Source organism: Neolamprologus multifasciatus, chromosome 13 (genome assembly GCF_963576455.1).
Source record: "Neolamprologus multifasciatus chromosome 13, fNeoMul1.2, whole genome shotgun sequence".
NCBI classification, from domain to species: Eukaryota; Metazoa; Chordata; class Actinopteri; order Cichliformes; family Cichlidae; genus Neolamprologus; species Neolamprologus multifasciatus.
Window position 1 is genome coordinate 6,684,252 of NC_140451.1, and position 22,459 is coordinate 6,706,710.

Below are 22,459 nucleotides of genomic sequence, written 5' to 3' on the forward strand. Positions count from 1 at the left end.
ACCTGAAAACCTAGTGGCCATAACTGTGCAAAGTGTTTTATGGATTGTCCTGATGGTCAACAGGGAAATGGTAACAATAAACCGGATAAAAGGACTCTTACCACACATAACTAAACCAATGTAGAGAACAGTAGCTGTCAGGGCTCTGTGTGCGGGCAGGCGGAGAGGAGGATCCAAACGCAGGACTCGAACACTGAATTGTAACTCAAAAAACCTCAGCTTTATTTGCTTGCAGAAAACAAAAGATGACACTGAGCAATGGTACTGAACATGAAAAACTGACACGAAAACACACAGGCATGATCTGACGGTACGACGCGACACTGGGTCGAGGACAACAGAGGGCTAATATACACAGGGTGGTAATCAGGGAATGGGTAACAGGAGGGAGACACAGCTGGGAGAGATCAGGGCTAACGAGACAGGGGGAGCTAAGCTGCACACACTAACATAAGACAAAGACTTTCACAATAAAACAGGAAACAAGAAACCACTAAACAAAGATGCAGACACGACACTGAGAGACAGACTAGACACTGAACAGAAACTGCAATACACATGAGAACCCAAAACCTAAGAACTGATCCCTCACCAAGAATAACAGAAACAGATCTATAATGATAATAATAATAAATAAAGCACCAGAACATCAGAAAACAATCCATAATGCAAAAATAAACCAAAATATAAGAAACTCAAAATGCTGGGTCAACACTGACCCAGAACCGTAACAGTAGCTTTTACAACATTAAATAGTACTGATGGTGTTAAAGTTAACAAATTTACCATTCTCTTCTTTTACCCCCTAGCTATATAAATTTGGTTTTTACATAGTCCTGCTCACAAAAGAAAAACTATACAGAGAAAAACTTCTTCTTTTGTAGCTATAGTTTAGCTATCACCTGGAACATTAGCATGCTGGCAGTTGCTAATTAAAGCTCAGCCTAGCATAAATGCTACATGAAATGTTTTCATGTAGCATGAAATGTTTTTATTTGGGAGTCAGACAATCAAGTCCCTCCAGTTCCTTTAATATGTCTCAAAATGCCTGAACAACTAAGAGAGAATCATATTTAAAATCCTCACATACAAGCTCTTGAATAATCAGGCCCCATCTTTTCATAAAGACCTCCTAGTACCATATCACGCCAATAGAGCGCCTCCCTCAGAGACTGCTGCTTTAGTAGAAGCAGGGTGTTCAGCTTTCAGGGCCCTCTTCTGTGGAACCAGCTCCTAGTTTGGATTTGGGAGCTCCACTTTAAAGATTAGGCTTAGGACTTCCCATGATGCACTGAGCATTTCATCTTCACTGTTACTACATGGAGTACCTTGAGTTTGACATGTGTTAAGTTATAGTGCCTGAGCCCGTGCTGACACAAGTAGAGCATACTCTGGATACAAAGTTCCTCATTTGATCTTGGGCACATAAGGTTTTTTGACTGAACACTGTTGTTTGGTCTCCAAGCTGACATGATAGTTGGGTCCTCTGACACAAAAGCTGTCTGTTCTAAGAGCAAATTTGAGAAAATGCACACTGGCCAGAGGTCAGATGACATCACCTTGAAGGGGACAGTGGTTTTATGGACAGAGCTGCAGGACTTTTTGAGTCTGCTTTGTGTTTTTCAGTCTTGACCACTGGATAGCCCGACTGAGACCGCTAGATCATTAGCATCGCTAAAACAGATCAACGTGTTGAACTTGCATTTAAATACAGTTCTCAATAAATGTTTGCATAATTATGAAATTATGTTTTTATAACACAGTGACCTGCTGTAAACTTTTAGCTGATATCGTCTGTTGGTCACACATCCAAACGCTGCTGTGAGTGTCAGCTTTCTTACCTATCACCCACATCCTCATGTGCTTTAAGTATAAACACTTGCCCTTCTACCCTTAGCTGTGTAACCCGCTTTCAGCAGGTCCTACTAGTAGGTTTGTGCACTAGCTTGTAGCCAAAACAATGTAGCAGTGAGGGCAGTGGAAAAAGCAAACAGCTAAAATGCATACTGTTATTTCAGGTTAAAACTGCTGCTGTTCCAAGGGAATTTCACCAGTGTGAGGTTAAATGACATCTACAAAGTCTAGGTTTTCCTTTTTATTGTTTCTGTATTTATAAAATTCCCTCATCTGGAGACTTCCCTCACTATGGGTCAGCTCCTGTTTTAAAAATCAAAGTGCTGCACATATAAAAGGGACTTGACTGGATGTGTAGTACATTCAGAGGTTAATCTTTCGAGGTGAGCATATTTGGGTCGGCTCTCTCTCCTTCAAGGGGCCAGTTCAGGGTTAGGATTCGGGCTTGCCTGGGGTTGCCCAGACAGCACACAGCACTTGGACAAAGGCTGTCCAGCCCTGAACTCTCAAAGTGGGCCATGGCAAAGCCAAAACGGCCTTTATTTGCTTTTAATAGTTAGTTTATTCAGAACTACTTCATGAAAAACACCATGTGGTATTCAGTGAAACCTGTTGGAATCCAGGTACTCCTCCTGCTATCGCCTTCACAGCTCTTTGATGCTTAAATCGTTGCTACGTAACCAGCACTGGCTGGGTGGGCTAATCTCATAAAAAGTAGCTGTATGATGACAATTTAGGGGGAAAAAAGATCACTAGTTACATTTACACAAATACTTGACATAAGTAGGTAGTTTACATGAATGGTACACCAATCTTTTACAGACAGCCTATGGGCAGAAATGCTGATAGAAATCGAATGCCACTGTCGCCTTTGTTAAATCGTTATAGAGGCAGAATAATCTCAGGCAGAATAAAGGTGAATTGCGCCAGTGAAGACTGGTTGATGCCTATCTGAATACAGTACAAGGATTACTGTAAAGTGTTTGCAAGCACAGCTCCAGCTAGGATAAGTGTGTCTGTCTGATGCATGATGTCGATTGAATTTGGTTTATCACTCTGATGTTACAGTCATCACAGGTGACAAGTAATCCTACCCCAATCATATATATTAAAGAAAAGCAAAACAGACTTAATTGATATTTTTTTCAATTGAATCACACAGAATGGTGATTTTCTTTGTTTCCTGATTGCAAATCTGGGAATGATAATTAAATCAAAATAAAATTCTGATTAAAAAAACACATCCTGGTTGCCTAGGATTAGTTATGGTTATGGTTAGAGTTCTCAGTCAGCTTAAGTGACATATTAGGCCACAGGAGGTTGACGTAAAATATAAGCATTGGATGAATTGTTGCTGACCATAGATGTTTTATTAAAATTAAATACATTTACATGCATCTATGCATTTTTATCTATACAAGATAAAGAGGAGATAAATTCTTCAAAGTCGGATACATACAATTACGTATTCAAATTTAAAAGGTTAAGTGCACACGTTTTTCTTACAATATTTGTTTAATTAAAGTATTAAGTCCTGGTAGCCTATTTGCTACAACAACAGTAATAGTAAGCTAACAAGGGAAGTCCATATCAGACATTGCGTAAAATGATGTGAGTTTGTGTTTAGGTACAGCTATAGTTAGGCTGTTATATTTTCTATACATGTTCTCAGGATACATAATCCTTCACTTCAGAATTATATGTGGTTATCAGACCTCGGGTCAAATATTGTAAAGTATTGTTGTCTACTTTTGAAAAGGAGTCTGCCTTGCATTTCTTTAGTTATGACTTACTGATTACAAAAAACATCTACGCTCTCTTTCTGTCCTTGAATCCAACGAGCACCTGCTTTTTGATACCTGCACATTACTCCTCAGCCAACATACTGGAATCTGTTAGCTCTTTTGAGGCTACAAACTGTAATACGTTTTCTAATTTATAGCCTTTAAAGAACATGAATACTATTACATTATTATGACATTACAGTTTGTCAGGGTTTGACTATGTCCTTCTGTTACATGTGGTCAACTGAGGCTTCTTGTGAGAATAATAAAACTGCAAACCCCTTTACATAACCAGCAGTACAAGTTGGAGAACATCTGCACATAAAAGGAGACGCACTATTGAAACAGTTTGAGCTGATTTGTGCGGAAGGAAAGAAAATCAACGTACAGCTGACCTGCCAACAGTCTGCAGCCGGAGGTCGTTGCGGGCTCTGCAAGGTTAGATCTTTCCTCAGTGATGACCTTGTTAACCTGTAGTTGTGTTCACGTATTCAGTCAATTCTTTAAGACGGCCTCATTAAAAACGTGATAAATAAAAGTTTTATTAGAAGATCAGGACAAACAATGTGTGTGAGTGTGTGTGTGTGTGTGCGTGTGCGTGTGTGTGGCTGTCCTACGGCCTGCCTGCTTTTGGCCAGTCTTGAAAAACACCAAATTGAACGTAGTTAACAAGGTTATACCGGAAATAATGTGAATACTTTCAAAACAAAAGCATTAATTTTACTGTTAAAATCCATCAAATTCTATTCAAATAAATACTTGGTAAATATTCTGTTTTCTTAACAATGTTTACGTAGTTATAGGAAAAATGTTTGCAAACTTTAACTTAAAAATGCGGCATTTTTAAGCGGAAAAATATGACCGAAAAACTCATCGTTTTCGAAGCAAACTTGACAGCGGTCAGCATAAAGGGGCGGGGCTCCGTCCAGCGTTCCTCCTACAAAAACCTAGAGTTGACAGAGTGCAGGCTGAGAGGAGAGCAGGTTCGGCGGAATAATTTTAAGAAGAACTTTATCCCTGCTCCACCATAGACTCCCGGGACAAGTGAACGGCACTCATGGAAGACTTTGTGTATTTTCTGACCCTCACTCGACCTCTTAACTGTTTTAAAAGAATGCTAGTCGCTGTCAGTGTTATCCCGAAATACAAAGAGCAGCAGAGCTGGCCCTCTGCCTGCCGCAGCTGTCCGCGGGGGACGTTAACACGGTGAGTTTAATTTACCTCTGCACTCATTCCGTCCTCTAACTTCTTATGGTGCCAAGCCGCCTTCAAAAAAACAACGACCTTTGAGATACCGGAACTCTCAGCACGTTTCCATACACCGGAGAGTAGTCATTTAGCTATTCACCGCATTATAACAGCCAGTTCTTTAGGTCGGCTCAGCTGTAACATCAAAAGCGCTGCTAGTTGCGAACAAAAATAACTTTGAGAATCGGTTCCTCTGTTTTCTCACACCTTACATCCGCATAATGAGCCAATGAGCGGAGTCAAGCGACATGAGAAGCAGAAAAAGATTTCACCGGAGAAGTTGTTACATATCTGCAGGCCGAATATGCAATAATTTCTGTTATAATCTGGCCTTGTTCTCATTGTGTACCCTGTATGTCCTTATAGACTGACACTAAAGTTTGTTGGGGAGTCGGGTTTTCGTGTGAGGTTCGTCGAAGCATCACTTGCCCATCAGTCATTACACAGTTGTTAAAGTTGTGCTTTTAGTAATGCTGCTGTTCTTTGGAATAAATCCCAGGGAGTAAACAGATTTATTTCTCAAGGTGAATACTATTAAGAAAACTGCCTGTCTAGATCTGCATGTCATCTCCCTAACTGAATCTGTTTATGACAGGATGCATTGCCATTTTTGTTGGATTAAATTGTGCCTGCTGCTACTTAGAAATATGAAATAATCAGATTACACAGAGTGGTTATAGTCAAAGAAGAAAACAGGGTCTTCATTTTACTAACTGGAATCACAACTTCCATGGGCTATAGTGGTCTATAAATATCTCTTAGTTCTGAACCTTTTAAAGTTCAAGTAGGCTACTCCAGAAATACTATGAAGCAGTGTAATCAGGTCACACATTAATAGAACAAAGAGATGCAGAGGAGGACAAAGCACTGTAAACTCCATGCAGCAAAGGTTACAGGGCCCTTATGGGACGATGTATTATAAGTTTGTTTTTTTTTTCGCTCTAATGATCACCAACCAAGAGGTCACAGTTCAGTCGCACTGTCACTGGTTTGACTCTTAAAAAGTAATGTGTAATCTGTATCGGGTTGCGCGCTGTATGAAAGCGAAGCTCTGGGGCCTGCCCATTCACCCGGCTCTTTCCTCCCTTGGGATGGAGGTCAGTTTGGTTCCCAGACATGAGTGTGAGGAAGACAGAGGCACAGTGAGGAAGAAGTAAGTATTATTCCTACAGCACAGGAATGAGCACAAAAAGACGTCTCATTTTTCTGTTGTCACTGTCGCTACTTGGATACGATAGTCTGGTTTAGATGTCTGCTTATATACCACCATTCCTTTTTGTGCAAAACGTTTAACAGAAGAAAGCAATTTGTTGTATTCACGTAAAAAGCTCACATAAATATTTGATAAATGTAAGAAAAAATGTTGGTGTCATGGTGTCCCTTTTCTTAAAATGCCAGTACCATGTAACAGCAGAGCCAATAATCTACTAGGAGCACTGGGATGGTCAAGGGATCAGTTTGTTATCCAGTAAGCTAAATAGCCTGCTTTATCTTTACCAGTACTTTACAGTAGTTTCCATGCTGTATGCTGTGTTCCTGCTATAGATTACACAGGAAGTGCTTTAGTTAGCTGAATGCACCCCACGTCCTTGTGTGCTCGCCTGGGTTTGTGTGTGCAAGTGTTTGTTTGTTAAGTGTGTGCAATCTGGGTTGTTTGTGTTTATCTAGGCCTCTCAGCTCTTTGTGTTTGAGGAGGGGTCTCCGGCCTTGCGGGGCTGACCTCAGGGTTACTATGGAGACTGCAGGAGCCACTTCCTGAATTGTCGGCCCATCCTGCAATACATTACAGAGCAGGGGACCCAAACTCGAAGTGAGGACTGGACTGGAAACGAGGGAGGAAGGAAAACCTAATTCTGTTTTAATGGGATTATTCTAAGAAATGGAAAGTAATGGTGCAGAACTAATATGGACCTGAGCTGAAACAAGCTGAATGCACTGCATGCTAACATTTGAAGACAAGTCTTAGCTATAAAGTCTGCATGATCCTGCAGAGTCTCTGTAAAAGTGAAAATTAAGATGTCCAAATTAAATCAAATCAGATAATTAGGTAATCCCATAAACTTTGCATTAGACTGCTTTCAGTACCAAAAACAGTTATTAGTCTATAAGCTGGCCTATCAGAAGAAAGCAGGCTAAGAGGGAAGTAGCTAAAATTATTGGGGATAAACTGAAGTTGTATATTAAGGGTCAACTTAAGATTTTTTTTTCCAGCTGTTTCATGCTTAGCTACTGTAGTTGAGTCCAAGAATACCTGTATGAACATAGCTACTGTTCCATCATCCAGGGATTTCTAAAGTCCTGTTTTAAAGCCTTGAATTGACCTTTTCTGCCATTGCTTTCTTGGTCGTAGACAACCGGATGTGACACGGAGGGGTGTGCCTGACTGGGAAACCACACGCTTATTGGTTAATGACTTGTGGTTGCACACTTTTTAGCCAATAAACATGCGGTTTTAATACTATAGATGGACCTTCATTTTGTAACATGGTGTAGCCAAGGTTTTTTAGCACTAACTAAATAATCAACTTGCTCTAAATATTTAGCTTAGTGCTTTTCCAAATTCTTCATTCTGTATTTAGTGGTGAATTGAACAATTATTTATTTATTAATAACCATAACCTAATATTAATTTATTAGGTTACAATTTATAGGGGAGAAAGTCAGCCGTAAACAGCACTAGATAGAGAAAATAATACTTTCTGCTGGCATTTTGGAGTCACTGAAGAGGGCTGGTTAAAGAAATGGTTTATTATTAGCTTGCAAAGCTGAGCTCAGCTTAATTTCAGTTCAGTAATTAATGCACAGACCTGAGAAGTACAAGTAAATAATCTTCTCTCACTTTTGGGAATAAATGGATAAGTATTTCCAAAACTGCTGGATCATTTAAAACTGTAACAGTGAGTATTTATATTTACAACTGCTAGCATGTTGGTGTTGGTGTATTTTAGCAATGTAGACCAAGTGTGTGAAACACCAGGACATATTATTACCAACTTTTCCAACTAAAGGTTCCTGAGAGTCTCTTTTGCTTTGCAGCCAAGGGTGTTGAGAAACATTAACTCCTCATTTTGGTCCTCTAGGAGTCAGTGATGTTAATAATCAGAGGTTCTGGTTTCACGGGCCACCAGCTCTGTTAGTATTCACAACCCTGATCGGAATATCCACCGGTCCGTTAAACTGCTGACAGAGACTCATACACGAGGCCAGGTCATCAGAGAGAGAGAGGACTAAAGAGACAGATCTGAATGGCAGAGGAAGGGAGGGCCTTAAAAAAGGGCCGGATTTGTGCTATCAGATAAAGAATGGAAACTTGTAGAAAAACTCCAGCTACACTCAGTGCTGCTGTGAAGGTCGTGGCCAGGGGCGAGCCTGTTAATGAAGGTGCATTGTAGTCTGATTCTGAGAGCATTTGTTTTACTTCAATGCTAGTCATTTGGGAGACGGTGTATTTGTGTGACGTGTTTTCAGAAACCTTTTGGCTTAACTGTGAAAAGCTTGACGGTTGAGCCATGGAGCGAAGCCTGTAAATGTAAAATCCACTTAGCTGAGCAGTAAGTAGCCAAGTGTAGGTGTCAACTTGATAATCCAGGAGTCCAGGTACTCGGTCACCAATTGTACTTTTATTAGGAGTCAGGAGTGTTCTTGGTGGAGGTGTGCGGGTTGGCCAAGGGATATAGTGGCGTGTACTGCAGAATTTGGACTCTAAAGTGTTATTGCACTTATTGGTCACACCATATACCTTCTTAATGCTTATACGTTAGTAACTTGACTCAGAAGTGCAATGATACTGTAAGCAACCAGCAGTTACTAGTATTTGTATTTTGACCTTAAAACTCATCCATCAATGCAATTCACAGGCCTGCAACATGTTTTTGGCCTGTATCGGGCACAATGTTTCAGCCACACTTTAGGTAGGAATGTGCACCATGTGAAGCTTGATAGAAGCCAAAATATTGTAAGTAAAGTAATTCTTCTGAAGCTTGATATTAACTTTAAGAATAGGCAATAAAGCAATGATAAGTCTGGTTCTCAGGCTTTCAGAGCCCAGAAAAGCTCCTCAGTTTACATGATTGTTAGTCATTTATTCTAATGACCAGTGTAACTATAAGTTATCACACAGCAGTTCTAATGTGGTCATCTTAGTCATCCGGTCCCTTATCTGGGCAGAGTTAACTTTACATTCAATTGTCACCAAGACAGTGTCCATTCATTCATCCATCCACCCATCCATTTTATGCTGCTTATCTGGATTTGGGTCACGGGGCCAGCAGTCCACACAGATTTTATTTTATTTTTTTAAAGAAAACTGAACTCAGCTTGCTGTGTAAGTTATATTTCTATCACTGTCTTTGCTCTAGAGTTCTTCGGTAGATTTCACATCAGGATTTATTCAGTCAGTGATATGTATCTGTCTTCTAATGTTCCAGCTGGCATCAGATGCACCACATTTACTAATTTACAAAATTGTCAAGTTCAGCGTGGGACTTTTAGCTCTAAAAATCTCATTTTATTTTACACCTGCATGTCAGATGACTACTTATAGAAAAAGATAATTTATGGCACGGCTAAAAAAATTGGTGTTGTTTGTCCAGAGTATCGTAGCAGATTTCAGATTTACAGATCTGATTGATTTGACAAAAGAGCTACAAGAAATAGATGACTAGCAAGACCAAAAAACCCCAAACAAACCTCAAACCCCTAGTTTTAATCAACACAATAAGTGAAGTTTCATCTCCTCTAAGAAGTCAGCAACAAATCTTCTAGTGTACATTCTCTGGCAACTGAACAAATGAGAAGCTGCTGGACTTCAAACGCTCACTTTGGCACAATACACTGCTAAGGTCATCTGAAGTGCGTGTCCTTGATCTACTGTACCTTTAATGGTGTTTGACCTGGCTCACAGTGGCTTTCTCATTGTGCTGGTGTATTTGTGATGTCAGAGAAGTGCCTCTCGAGTGCATGAAAGAATGTGCAGACACAGAGTTTGCTATGCTTTAAAGGTTTCCTCTGTAGCATTTTTAAACATCCATGTATCACCTCTAAACTGCCCGTCACCTTGGAATATTTACTGTACACAGATCAGGCCATGATAGATGGCCTCTGCCTTAGAACACTGATGTTTTTAGTGCTGGAAGTCTTGCAAATTCTAGAATCAATTTTTCTTCATTCTGCTCATCCCTGTTATGTACTTTTAGTCAAAAGTATTTTGCTGTATATAATTTAATTATACTTCCTTTGCTAACATGGCTGAGGACAGGTTCATGACCTCCTGTTACCTGTCTTCATATGGAGTAGTCTGGTAGCCCTTGCTCCACCTTCATCCTTATCTTACTGTTTCGACTGCCAAATATCATTTAACCCTTTAAAATAAAGTGATAAAATAATTTACTGCCATACTGTCTCATTCAAATTGTACACTTCTCTATGCGCAAACCCTCGGTGTAAATTCTAGTTTTGAAACCACTAAACTATTCAAAGATGTGGCAGTGTCCATTTTGTTTCCAGCTTTTCCAAACAATAAAACTGCAAAAGAGCTTAGTTTTTCAAAGGCCTTTTCTTCGTGTTTAACCAAATGCCGGCTTCATTTTGGCAGCGAGCTGTGTCAGGAGTTTATCTTCTGGATTTTACGAAAGCCAAACTGAAAAGCAGCCCGTAGTCATGCACTGCTTTAGACGATAAGACAGGAGGCGTCTGACAGCCTGGTTTTAGAATTGGATTTTACTCTTTGTGCTGTTCTCTACCGAACGCCAAAATGTCAAACTAGTGCTACCTAAAGTCGACACAAAAATTGCAACCATATTTCTAAATGTCTTGATGGGTGCTCAATCATCCAGGTAAGGAAATCCTGAAAAGCTGGACATAGTGTTTTCAGTGGGATACGCTACGTCCAGAATCAACTTTTTGGGCATATTTCTAAATGTTAGCTCTAAGTACTTTTCCTGTATCATGTCTACAAAACTTCACTTTCACATGAATTTCCTATTTTCCCATTTTCTCTACAACTTTAGACCACTGATAGAAGGCTTTTGCTTGGAAATGATATTCATTCTGCTATTCTTGGATATAGGTAAAGGGCACTCACACTGCACTACTACACAATTACACAAAGACATTCTTGCAAATACATTTTTCAAACATCATTCACAATAGAACAATAGGAGTTGTTTTCCTCCCATTTCAAAATCTGCTCTTGGTTTTTAGATCATCTGGCAGCCTGTTAGGCAACAGTACAGATTGTATTCAAACCTACAGTAGACGCTGTGAGGAAAGATCAGTAGTGCGTACACCTTTTATTTCTCCTGCCTTCCTCCTCCGTCCTCTGTATTCCGCTTGCCTTCCTCTGCCCTCTCTCTCTCTCTCTCTCTCTCCCTCTTTGCTCTGTTTTTAGCTGGTTGCCAAGTGCTAAGAATCTGGGGAATGCAGGATTGCAATGTTCTGATAAAGTTTGCTTTGTTCCCCAAAGTGACCTGAGTGAGAGAGGGAGGACTAGCCATAAGTCCACATACACGCATATACAGTCCACATACATGCATACTTGCACATGAGCAGTTTGTTTTTCTCCAAAAGGACACTGGAGTGCGGAAAGCAATAGTAACCGAAACTTACTGTAAAGCAGGTGCGCGCACACACACACACACACACACACACACACACACACTATATATATAAATGCAGACACGGCTCGAGGCCAGGAGCATGTACTATTGCGTCAGCAGAATTCATGAAACACTGTCTTTGTCTTGCATTGTTCATCCATTTACAACAGACAGATTTCTCCTTTAAGGGTTAACATGATATTTCATTTCTTTTAACCCTATAATTTTCTTTGTGGTCCAGTGGAGGCAGCTTGTGTGTCACTGGTGACTTAAATGACAGAATCTGCTCAAAATGTGAGGAACAATCTTTGTGCTAGTGGCTAAATTACTATAAATGTAAACAGGTTACAGCTTGAAGGTGTGATAAGAAAATAAAAAAGTTGTTATGTAGATGCACAACGGAACATGCAAAATGATTTCCTGTTTTATTTTTACTCAGCTAGTTAGCAGTGACCGAGCAGCAAGCTTTTAACATCCAACAAATCAATGAAAACTCAGTCAGGGTTAGGGCTAAGGGGAGCGTTTGCCTTAGCTACATGCTAAATTAGGCGATTTCTAGAAACTATGAGATTCATAATTTTGTCATTACAGTTTTTCTTTTTGTTAAGATTTTCCTTTTGGGTTTTCCAGACAGGAAAAATGGTCTAAAAAGACGTAGACGTTAAACCAATCATAACCCTATCCATAGATGGCTCACCAATGATGGTTGTCTTCCCCGCTGTAGTATTCTCATAGCAAGGAAAACAACATTCTCAAGGCAAAAGAGCACTGTTTCGCTTTCTATGGTCTTATGCTCAGTCTTACTGAATTGACACAAATATTTCTGCTTATACGTTATTGTCTTGTGGAAAGTCAGTATGTACAGCAAAACCTGTAACTTCATTCTTGGTTTAGGAATTTAAGATATTCCATTTAACCACATTGTTAAGTAAAGTAGACATGCTCAGTATGCATGTAATGTCTCAATCCGTGTCTGTATGATGTAAATCTCATCATGCATCCATCTCCACAAGCTAAAAAAAAGCTAACAAAATAATCAAGTGTCCTCTTTTTGACGTAATAAACAATGCAGCTGTTCTTTTTGAACATCATGAGGTTGCTATTGTGTTTTTTGAGTACAGCGTGATGCTGTAGACATTCTTCAGATTGTGGTATGTATAGAAGTACATGCAAATCTGTAGCTGTCCACAACAACATTAATGACATTATAGAAAATGACAGCTGGCATGTTATATTTGATTTAAGCCAACTGAGAAGTGGCAAAAACTCCAGTTCCTCTAATGGTCACAAAAACAATGTCAATCCCACAGTTCTCAAAATGCCCAACTTTGCAATAATAAAACAATATTGACAGGCGTTCAGACATCTGAACATTTTGCAGCATTTTTTTAGAAGATGTTTGTGTCTTTGAGTTAGGGCCTCATACCCGTACACTTTGCAAAAGTAGCTTGCTAACTGAGCTTGCTAGCGTTAGCAGATAACAAGCACACCATGCGGTCGTCACCGAATCCCGAGTCCAAAACTAATAATTGTCCATCTTTTATATACAGTCTATAGCTCTATAAAAAAGCCTGGTCTTTCTAACCAGGTTTTTACATGCACAAGCCGCTAAAATAGAACAATGATTGGTGTTAGTTATATGTAGTAGCAAATGTCAAGAACTCCAGGTGACTTTACCATTTACATTTGACCCAGTTTTAGTAAAGAGAAATGTACTTGATTTACAATAACTTAACACTTGAGGTCTTTGTTATTGGAGCAGAAGGAGGGAACCATGGGGAAGCAGCATTCCTGTCTTTATCTCAGTGCAGGACACATGTGATTACATGCACTCTTGCTCTTTCACTCTCAATCTCTACCAGTCACACACACACACACACACACACACACACACACACACACACACACACACACACACACACGGGCACATTCATGCTCTCAAAGCCATGGACACTCATTTACATCCACTCTGCTGTCTTTCTAACTCTGTCTCTGTCTCTCTCTCTATCTCTCTCAGACACGCACACGCACACACACACACACACACACACACACACACACACACACACACACACACAAGAATGCCATTCCATTATTGTATGTATGGAGAAAAAGTGGAGGAGAGAGGAAGAAACAGGAAGTAGGCGTTTGGGTTGGGGGAGGAGGGTCAGAGAGGGCACTATGGGAGTCCTGCACATTTATTTGCGTGTGAAGAAGTAATTAGATTTTTGTGTGTGTGCGTGTACATATGCTGAGCTGTGGGAGTGTGTATGGTAGCTAAACAGAAATGCAGGGTTGTGTTTACATGGTAAATAGTGTGTTTGTGTGTGTACGTGTGGGTTGGGAGTTAAGGTTGTGGAATGTCACATGCTGATAGAATGCTTACTGGACAACAAAGGCAGGGCAGCAAAACATAGTGGAGACCAGTAATTATGCTGGTCTGCGCTGCTCAGCACTTGAGTCAGCATAGAATGAGGTCTGTATGGCTGATGTATGAACTTTGCTGGGGAGGCCCATCATCAGGTGTTTTCTTTGAAAACTTACCTTGCATCTATGTCACTGTCATGGGGGTCGCTGTTAACTCGCACAAAGACTAGTTTTACAAAAAAGTGTGTAGCGATAGATCAGCCTAAGTTGTGGTCTTAGATTAGATCCGAGTTAGACAGTGTCATGAAAAGTAAAGCCAGACTTTTCATTTACAGCCTAAATTTGACAGCTTCCGTTGTCATGGATGACTTCAGCCTCTTAGTCACATCATTGGTAAACTGACCAAAATAAACTGCTTCGCATATGCATACTAAAAATCTGACATATATGAATTTAGTTGTACAGCCAGTTGGCATTGAGTCACAGTAACATATATTTTCACACCTTATCATCAAATCCTCTGATATTGCTCGCTTTTCTCAAAGCCCTCTCCTCTTTCTCTTGTCTCCATATAAAAGTGGAGCGGGACCTTACCAGCTCCGGCTCCTTTCGCACAAAATCAAAAATGATCTTACTTTACTTTTTGTTGGTTTGGGTGGGTAAGATGATGTGTTTGCGGCGCTGATCCCAGCTCGAGCACAACTTTACATTCATCCTGAACTTGTGTTGGATGATGGATTATACCCTGAACAGGGCGAGGCTGTGTGGAAGTTTGAGCTTAAGAATAGATGTCAGAAAGACTGGAAGTGACACAGACACCGCTGTTGCCTTTCAGTCCAAGTTGGCAGGAGGACAAAAAGAAATCTTCCCAGTAGAGATGTGTACTCTTACGTTGATAATGTGTCCAGTCCTTTGTTTTTAAGGCTCACTCCACAATCATGAGACTTTCAGGTGATGAAACTTGAGTGCATAACTGTGAGGATCATTCTCATTTTATTAGTAAGGTTGAAAGGCACATGACGTGTGCTTTGAATTATTTCCAGTGCAGATCACTCTGATTCAAGCTTGTATTTTTAAGTGACGGTTTATTGGCTAACGGAAATGTTTGTGTGTTCATAGATGCTTTATCCTCTCCGGGCCGGTTGGCAGTCAGGGCTACTGTAAACATCCTTGACTGGAAGCTGGTGTTAGTTTCTGGGGCTTTCAGTCGGATGTTTGCAGCAGCCAACTGCTAGTACCATCACTGCGACAGGAGTGAACACAGCTGTAAGTATAGTGTCTGAACTGTCATGAACAATATAAGGGAAAGATCAGACATAAAGGAGAACAGTGTCAAAGGAAGGTTATGGTTTAAACTGAGTTTGAAAAATGGTGCTAAAATGAGTCCTGTGGGCAACTAAGAAAGCCAAGAGGTAAAATGAACCATTCTAGGGAATAAGTGGGCCTGTAAATGGACCACTCCTCAGAAATGAGCTGACTCTTCTGCTTGGGAACACAGGAACATAACTGCATCCTAACCAAATGAGAGGAACCTGAACCTATAAGCTAATGCGCAAAACGATTTAAAGCAAAGGGGGGAAAGGCATAGAGACCACGACAAAACTCAATACGGAGAAGCCATGTTCCCCCTGTGCTAGGACAACAGGTGGTTCGTTCCAAATTCAGTTCTTTCTGTTTCAAACAGCTCCACCTCAACTTCATAAAAGCAGCACAAAGGTGAAGACATGAAAGTTTTTCTAAATCAGTGACAAGACGGCAGTGAGGATGGTGTGAGTAATATTAACCTCCTAAGACCCGAACTCTTCCACGGCATGCATTTTTAATTTCTCTTTGATATTTGGGCTGATTGGGACCTGATGAATGTAAAAATGAAGAATTACTAATTTATTTATTTTTTTACCTAATTTTTGTTTCTGAGAAAAATGAGAGCCACTTATGAGGATATTTGTTTCGAATTTCGATAGAACAGTAGCAGTATATTGTCCTCGTAAGTGGATATCAGGCCCTTGTAGAGCAAAATTGAGTATTTTGGTCTAAATAACCCAAAATGTGATGTCCGCATATGTGGACGCCAGGTCCTAGGAGGGTAAATAACATTAACCAAATAAAATGACTAAGTATACTTTTTAAAAATAAACTTAAATGGAGTAATGATGTTGGAATGTTTGAAACCATAAAACTCTGTTTAATTAGTGCTATGAATGGCAGATGATACAGAGTTTGCTGAAAGCTAAACTGTTATCAGTGATTGGCTGATTGGCTGAACCCCACTGTCATGTTCCCACATTGTTTAGGAATGTTTTGATTAACGGGGTTGTTGGATCCATTTTTAGGCACTAATGGTATTTTCAGCTCCCTCATTGTGTATATGAATCTGTGTAAACTGTGATCTAGACAGGTGATCAGGTCACTCTGCCAGAGAGCAATGCACACGGTCTAAGAGGTGTTCTCTGCAGAAACCATCACAGAAATGTGTATCGTATGGCTGTGAAGAAATGCAAAACATTTCAGAAAACTTAATACTGCATTTTTTTTTTGTTGTTGTAAAGCTGTAAGGTGGTTACTAAGTAGCACGCTTAGCAAAAAGACAAAAAATGTGCACCAGTGTGAAACGGCTGGCTTTGATAGCTGTCTCCACTCAGGCCATTCAATTCCCAGTGGATGGGAGCGGCTTCATCCTCTCTTGAGACGAGGGCTGGGGGGAGGAATGAGGAAGAATGAAAGGAAGGAGTGGGGTTGAAAGGAGAAAAGCAGGGATAGAAGGTGAGGATGAAGATGAGACGAGGGGTGGAAGAAGATGTAGGAGTGGTTAAAGTTCAGAAAATTTGACTTAAGGGTCTAAGAGTGTGGTGTTTTGTTTTTCTTCTTCTTTTTTAATTTTTTTTTTTAAGATAAACCATGTCATCAGAGCTGAGGGGAAATGGGTGTAACACAGACTAGAGGGCCACAGACAGGGAAGGAAGGAAGCTTTCTAATATTACAAACTGCCCCCACCCCCACATTCATCATACATGAATGAAAACATGCTGTGCTGCTTGTCGTTTCTGTCTAAACAGTCTCAGCGTTCCTTCCTTGGTGCTGGAAAACCCAGGAAATGGGCCTGTTCCACTTACAAAAGCCCCCCCTGCATAAAAGAGGGTCTCACCAAGGAACTTAAAGATGGACGAAGCTGCATGTTTGTTGCTGCACAAGCTTCTGTGCTAAACTGGAGGATATAATTGTAAATCTGCTGAGTCACCGGTAAAGCTATGGACCGTGTTTGCAAGTATTAATACTGTCAAACTGAGAGGTAAACAGAGGATTTTTGTCTAGCCACTCAGAATTCGTCTAATTGAAACTCTTCCCAGCATTTTGGAGGGGGGGGGGGAGAGAATCTACATATGGTGTATGTAAGAACTACAGTCAGAGAAACTGATTACGTTTTATGGGGTTAAGAGATCTCACTTGGACTTCTTCCTGATGAGTTTGTGGGATGTTGCAGTTCACCTGTTGAATTCAAAATAATTTGCTTATGAAACAACATAGTTTAGTGTGCTTTACAAAGGGGGCAGGACATGTTGGCTTAATTGGCGAGTGTAAACTGGCTGCAGGTGTGAGTTGTTTGTTAGCCCTGTGTTAACCAAACGGGCTTCACCCTGAATGTGATTATGTGAACCCGTTCACATAATGAGTACTCAGTGTTTTGGCATGGATGTGATGTTGGAAGAACAGCAAGGATACTTCTGTTTTCTTGCCTGTTAGAAGTGTATGTATGGGACTGAAACACAAGGAAGCAGGAAGTGTAAGTTGGTGCTGTGAAAAGTAGTGCGTTCTGTAAAGCGTTCTGAACTACCTCACTTCTGAATTGTGATGTACATATCAATTTGCCTTGACAAGGGATTTATTTTTGTGTTTGTTTTTTTTTTTTGAGAGAATAAAGAATAAACACTGATTTTATTTTCTGTGATTTGGAATTTCTGTTAATATGATATTAAAATTTGAGTATTAAACTTTGTCCAGCCTGACATTTCCTGCTGACCTCTGAGATCCAGGAAGTGTAAACATCCTACACTCTCGGCATCTGCCCTCTGGTGGCCGGGAGTGGGACTGTTTGCACTCTCCGGCTCAGGAACTCTCCAAACAGCAGAGGAAAGTTGACACTTCACATCTAAATCCAGACTGTAGATTGTATCAAATTCATTTGATTAATGTTAATCCTGAATGTGTTCTGAAAACTTTGAGTTTGCTGATATATAAAAGTTTTTCTTTATACGAGTCAACAGCTGAGCCATGGACAACAGGAGTTGAAAGCAAGGAGTGCTTTCAACTCCTGTTGAAAGCACTCTTTGCTTTCAACAGGAGTTTATTTTTTTTCTTTCTTTATTTTAGCTTCATAAGGACCTCATTGGTGTTAATTTGAACTGTCTGTACAAATGATGGAAGTCTGTGTAAATAAAAGGCTATTAAAGTTTCAACTAAAGGACTAGTGTGATTCCTTCAACCTCAGCTGCTGTGAATGCTTAGCATTCGGGACAGGAAATGGGGAGCGGCTGACTTCTGATTGGTTGTTTTCCCTGACCCTGAGACCCTGATCATGCCTCTCCCACTGGGGCTGGGGGTGACACGCACTCTTCAGAGCATGTGACCGAGTCCAGAGAGTAGAATAGAAAAATGAGTTTTCCATAGCTCTCTTTAGGTACCAAAACTCTTTCAGCACTAGAAGATGAAGTGAAAGTCTACATAAATCACTATGTTGTGTTTTCTGACCAATTCATTTTCATTTAGAGGAAGCATTCAGTGTGTTTTCTGTACTTAAACTTGACTGTCAATCTACACCTGGGGGGTGGACAATTTTACAGGATGGTGAAGTTTTATTATTGTAGGTCTTTACATTACAATATAATGCGGAGAAAACCTCAAGAGTCAAACTATGTCCAAGCAGGTTAGAGACAGTAGAAATGGGGAAAACTCATGACAGAAAGAAACCTCCAGCAGAACCAGGCTGAGGGAGATGTCTGTCACGACCAGTTGGGAGTGATGGCAGGAAGAGAGCCAGAGGTTAATAACAAACTCCCCTACCTATATGCTTTACCAAAAAAGAACATTTTAAACTTGGACACCTACTTTTAGGATTGTTTCAGGAATCCAAACTGGGAGCTGCTTCCATAGAAGAGGGCTGTGTAAGCTGAAGGCTCTGCCTCCTATTCTACTTTAAAGTACTCTAGGTTCAACAAGTAAACCTGCAGTCAGAGAGCAAAGTGCTCTATTAGGGTGAGAAGGATTTTAAATTTGATTCTGGATTCAACAGAAAGCCAATTATGCTCTCTAACTTCTGTCAGGACCGTTAATGCAGTGCTTTGTTACTTTGCAGTGACCAGTACTCCGGTTTTAGCACAAGTAATATGAAAACTTTTTCTAAATGTATTTAAAAAAAAATCATACATCATATGAGAAGACACAAATCCATAAGATATAGCTTATTTTAGTTTCAAAACAAGCAACCTCTGAAAAACTGAGCAAAGTCAACTATGGGAGTGTGTGTGTGTGATTCAGAGAAGGTATAAATGTTATACTTGATTCTAATCTGCTGGAACTGTAGCCGTTAGAACACAGAACACCATGAATACCTGTTCAATCAGGTTTCACTTTCATGCTCATTTCTTGCCACAAGATGGAGACATAAAATCACAGTAACATCACATACTGTAATCCAGTATGTGCTTCAGCAGCTACCAACCTATAAGATGTTACCTTTGACTGAAGTTCAGGTTGAAAAAGCAATAAGGAGGAAACAAAAAAGCACTTAAGGTTGTTGCAAATATGTCTCTAACAAATCCGTGTGGACAGATATAAAATGTCTAAAAATGGCACCATAAATGTGTGTCACCGAAACACCAAACAAGTGCACTCATTTGCAGAATTCCTCTTTCATCAATCACTTCATACATCATACAAATTACACACATGTTACAGTATGAAAACCCATTTTCATATGCTCAAATGTAGCCTATACTCGTCCCCTCCTTCCTCCTTTGAGCACCGCATTTTCGCTTTGAATGCTAAACATAAATTAAAATGCTACACATGAGCCTGTTGTTGGAGAAAAACCACTTATGTCACATCTATGATGCTCTTGCTGAAAAACAAGTTGTTGCATAGTTGAAGTCAACAGCTTTGTGACAGGGAGCAAGGTCAGGAAGTACAAGTACTCTATTTCACAGCACACCCATCAAAACTTCAGACAAGCTGCTTATTTTCAGTGGAGTGTAAAATGATTGAGTAAACATTGGCAGTGCAAAATTCAGTTAATTTGATTTGAATGGTCACAGATCTGGCTCCTCTTTGGGCGTCTTTGAGATGAGTTTGAAATGTGTTCAATGTTATACATTTTCTTCTTGCACGTATAATGTTATTCCAGATTCAATTCACAAGGAAAATTTATACTGCCTTTTTAACAAATATATTTTAGGCTTTGGTTTATGCAGTAGTACCATGACTTAAACTGGTTTATTGTCCCAAGGCATGGTATTCAGAATTATCTGAGGGCACATACACAATCTCTTCTTGCACATAGTTTTCTGCTTATAAGGCAGACTAGCAGCAAGTTAAGATGAAATGACAACTCCCTGCTTCCTACATCTCATAAAGCAGAAGTACACTCTGTGTCATCACTATAGTTTCTGCCACAATCGAGAAAAGACGGGGAAAGCCCCCGAAACCAAAACAAACCGCAGCGACCTCCTGTCACCGAGACAGGAATAGCGCTAGTCGAGTTTTTACACAATCACAAAAGTATAAACATCCATGCTCAGGCGACTGTGACGCTCATTGAAGCAGCAACTTAGATTAAACCTACATGGAGCCATTTGGAGCTGTACTAAAATGAAATGATGAGCGTTTGGTTGAATAAGAACTTAGATTTATCATCATTTAGATTACTCACCTCAGGAGATCTTTATCTAACATCCAACCTGCCATCACATGGGTGCTGCAGTATTAACGACTATGATACTGTATTTGATGTAATATGGCACACCTCAGAATGAAAACAGCCTCTGACTGGGATTGATTGATAGACAGCTGTGTGTTGTCAGGAAGCTGAAAATGGTTTCATGAGGTTCATTTGTGCACCGGTGGTTTTAGTGAATGCAGCTAGGACCAGGAGCATTCATCTTTCAGCCTCAGTACTGATATCTGCAGACGGGCGAGAGCAAAACAAATCTGCTGCTGTGTTGCAGATCTGGCCTTTTAGACTTACTGTTGTGAAAATAAGTGAGTTTTGGTGATTGTCAGTCTCCAGCGGTGTCTGAACTTGTAATCACCCTTTGATGATGAGAGTGGAGAACATTGTGAAATATCTCTTTAAAGACGCAGCGGTGTGTTGCAGTACATGCTGGGAGGAAATGGAAGACGAGAGGAGAGGAAGCACATGGAGACACCATCTGCTGTTGGGCAACAATGCAGAGAAAAAGTGCCAAGCTCCCATACTCCACCCACACACACACACAATATAAAGAAAAGGGCAGACAGAGAGAAAAACAGCCAGAATCAACACTGCAGGCATGTCAGAGAGAAAGTAATGTGTCAACATTTAAGATCCACAAAGGATGAGAAGATTTAGCACACAAAATCACGATAGCAGAAAATGAAGCAAGTATAGAGCACGGATATTGATGTACTTTGTTTAATTCACATACATTTTCTATCCTTTGCATCCAAACACCTACAAAAATGATGGTGTTCCTATCAGATGAAGCCGTATTCTTAAAGTGCCCAACATGAGAAACATGGGTACCCACAATGACACAGCATTGTGACATTGTTACTGCTAGCCAAACTGCTGTGTGTGTGTGTGTGTGTGTGTTATAATAACTATCAGTTTATTATGCCACTGTCAGTTACTTCCTGGTTTATTACAGGAAAAGAATGAAGACAACATGCTATATTTATACTTCTGTATTTTATATTTAGAATATATTTATGTAAGTCTCTGTGCTTGTATCTTCTTATGTATTCATGCATTTTTCATCTACCTATCTATCTTTTAACCTCCCCCCCCCCCCCCCCAAAAAAAAAAAAAAAAAAAAAAAAAGAAATCATACGGAAAAAAAACACTGATATGAAAAATGACAGGAACATTAGCAATAACAGCTCTGGTACACTCTGAGGGAGAAAAATAGTCGATCATAAATCTGCCTGGATGCCCAAGGAAGACAGTCATAATGGATGACTGCAGAAACTGCAGAATCCTTTCTGTGGTAAATGAAAAGTTCTTCACTGTATTCAGTGACAGTACACAGTACAATCTGACAGTGACTCAAAACACACTGCAACATGAAGTACGGAGTTTTTGAAGTTTTTGAAGTTTTTGAAGCTGAATTTTCCTATTGCTTGCTAAACTGAAGACTAAACTGAAGGTAGCTACAGTAAAGACCCGGCAAAGTGTCGCTTAGAAGCTAACAGTGTCTGGTGACGTCCACATGAGTCTTTACCTGCAAAGAAAATTGGCAAAGTGTTGAAAGTGAACTTTTCATTTTTTAATATATTTATTTGACCTCCTCAAAATGAGGGACTCTACATGAAATAGTTGTAATTCTAATACAGTTAACTTGGTTAAAAGTATATGGGTAT

General features: G+C 40.0%; 1 long non-coding RNA gene across 1 annotated transcript; it reads left to right on the top strand.

Annotated features, from left to right (window-relative positions):
• Positions 1-4,533: 4,533 nt before the first annotated feature.
• LOC146504934 (uncharacterized) lies at positions 4,534-22,012 on the top strand. Its single transcript, XR_014877602.1, has 2 exons — positions 4,534-15,115; positions 16,906-22,012. It is a non-coding gene; the product is annotated as an uncharacterized LOC146504934 (long non-coding RNA).
• The last annotated feature ends 447 nt before the right edge of the window (positions 22,013-22,459 follow it).